Source organism: Microcebus murinus, chromosome 12, assembly GCF_040939455.1.
Source record: "Microcebus murinus isolate Inina chromosome 12, M.murinus_Inina_mat1.0, whole genome shotgun sequence".
Lineage (NCBI taxonomy): Eukaryota > Metazoa > Chordata > Mammalia > Primates > Cheirogaleidae > Microcebus > Microcebus murinus.
In genome coordinates this window covers 59,759,008-59,761,811 of record NC_134115.1, presented here as the reverse complement: position 1 = coordinate 59,761,811, position 2,804 = coordinate 59,759,008, and positions in this window count along the sequence as shown.

Genomic DNA, 2,804 nt, shown 5'->3' with positions numbered 1-2,804 from the left:
GGGGAACTATTAAAAATGGTGACTTGTGAGTCCATGAGGGACAAACTGGGGGTAGGGGTGGGGGGGAGGAGGAATGTGGCTTCTACAAACAGAAGAAGCCTGATCCCATGAGGCATTTTTTTTTTTTTTGAGGAAGAATGATGTCTGGATGAGAATAAACCAAAATATGTTATTATTTAGTATTCAAATGGCTTTAAGGACATTCCACAGGAAATCCACTAGAAGCACGGAGTTTTTTTTTAAAAAAAAGTCTTGGGTCATTTCCTCATGGTTAACAAACTGGCTTAGGGAAAGAAAGCCAAATGTGGAAATAAACAGACACTTCTCTGAATGGAAAACGGTAACATTTTCTAATCCTCTAGGCACTGGGATTAAGTGGTTTTAGTTAATATTTGATAGTTATTAAGGAGAATTCCTTGTGAGGAAGGAGTTAAGCCAAACACAATCCAAGTATTGGAAGAGCTTCCAGGCTACATGGTGAGCTTCAGTATGGGAACAGAATCAGCCATGGATTTGGAGCAGGAGACACGTGAAGATTAAGGCTGATCTGGGACTACCCAGGAACTGAACCTAGGCTTAATCAAGAAATTTTTAAAATAGGGAATATGCCTATGGAATGTTTGGCCAATCACAGCCCTGGGTGTGTGGACACAGCTGCCCTAAAATGTACAGGGAGGCTGGCTAAACGCCGCTGTCCATGGTCCTGAAGCATCCTTCAGCCCCAGGCCAGCCAACAGATGTTTCTCCTTTTGCCAAGACACTATGGTTTCTGTCCAACTTCCCCAGCAATTCTGAACCTGGTGAGGGTTTTAATTTTCTATTTTGATGAAAAATGTGTGGTTTACACACTGTCGCAGGACAAATAGAATTGGGATTTATGTTTCACAACTTACATGGTTTGTTTGGGTTTTTTCCATATGTCTTTGACAGTCCTATCATATTTCTGACAGTTACAATTTTTTTTTCTTTCTGGGTAGTTGGGGAGAGGCAGAAAACATGTTTTTCCCCTTTCTCCACTAAGTCTTGCTTGGGAATAATTATGTGCAATATATGTGCCCATGCATGTGCATCTTATTAAGAGAATATTTGCATGTATGTGTGTAGTGTGTGGGGTTATATGTTTGCGTGTGGGCTGCAGTGTGTATGCATGTATATGTTAACTATAGTCCTATGTATTTGGATATGTGTTTGTGATGTGGTTGTTGGTAGTGATGGTGATGATGGTGGTGGTGGCAGTAGTGGCATATGTGTGTGTGTATGTGTATGTCTATAATAGAAATATTAGCCAATTAGATGTTATTCTAATTCAGATGTCATTAATGACCAAACCTTTTTCCTCACAATGTCATGCACTAACGTGTGCTGGGCCTGCCAGCAGTTGAGAAAGGTCAAATTGTTCTCCATGCCCCACATTCCATGTGTTTTCAATTAATTTCACATGTGTGTTTTCATGTGTGGTGCTTTAATTATAGAGGTGAAGAAAATGTCTCACTCCCAATTATTAATCAAGGTACATTCTTCACCATGTGCTGCCGAGTCTCTGTCAGGAAGTGCTGTTAAACAGAACATCAATCCCAATAGTTTGACTAATTCCTTTTTCATTATTAGAGCAGATTTACAACTTTGGAGTCAGGGTGTTGGGTTTGGGGTTTTTTTTCCCACTAGAAAATTCATCTGTATCCTAGAATCAGCTTGTAGCTCAATGTAAATTCAGTGTAGAATTTAGTCAGTTATTAAGTGGATTTAAGTGGCTGAACCCTGGTGTAATCTGACCAGCAATGCATGAAGGAAAGAGTTGGAGGTGTAAAAAATGTCAAATAGCTTTCTCAGATGCATTAAACTATTAATAAAGATAAAACGATCTTTATGTTTGGGGTTTAGAACATCTCTTTTATGATAGCAAGAAGCCACTTTGATTCACGACTCGTTGGTTTCAAGGTCTGGTGTCATTATTCAGAAGGTGTCAGGAAGAAAGCGGAGACAAGCTCCTCAGCAGGGAGAGAGGTGAAAAAAGAGCCTCAGAGTTTAGAACTGCTCTGGCCCAGCTGGGAGAGCAGGGAGGCGACAGTGAAGGGATGGATATAAAAGGCAGCTGCCGGTCGTGTCCATACCATACGGAGCCCTCCATAGAGGCATCTCCATTTGGTCCTGAGACAAGTTTTCTGTGGCTCTGCAGAGGTGGTCCTGGCCTCCCTGCCATCGGAGGGCAAGCTGAGTACTCTCCAAGCCCCACAAGCTCCATTACCTTTCTCTGCCCTGCTTTGTATTCCAGGAGGTTGACCTCTGTGGACCACATCACCCAACTCCCTGCCCTCTGCCTTCTGATTGGATGGATCCAGTCAATGCCAGGCACCAGCAGGAGACTGGAGCGGGAGAGGAGTGAAAAGCCAGAGGACTTATCCCCCACTTCCTCCTTTCCTCACTCCAGTTCTGTTAATGTTCCTTCAAAAGTTACATACATCTTCTGGCCCGTGTGGTGGCTCACATCTGTAATCCTAGCACCCTGGGAGGCTGGGGCAGGAGAATTGCTTGAGGTCAGGAATTTGAGACAAGCCTGAGCAAGAGTGAGACCCTGTCTCTACTAAAAATAAGAAATTAGCCAGGTGTGGTGGCACACGCTTATGGTCTTACCTTCTTACCTACTCTGGAGGCTGAGGCAGGAGGATTGCTTGAGCTCAGGAGTTTGAGGTTGCAGTGAGATAAGATGACAACACTGTATTCTAGCCCGAGCGACAGAGTGAAACTCTGTCTCAAAAAAAAGAAAAAAAAGAAAAAGTAACATCTTCTTGAGGCCTCTCTTCCAT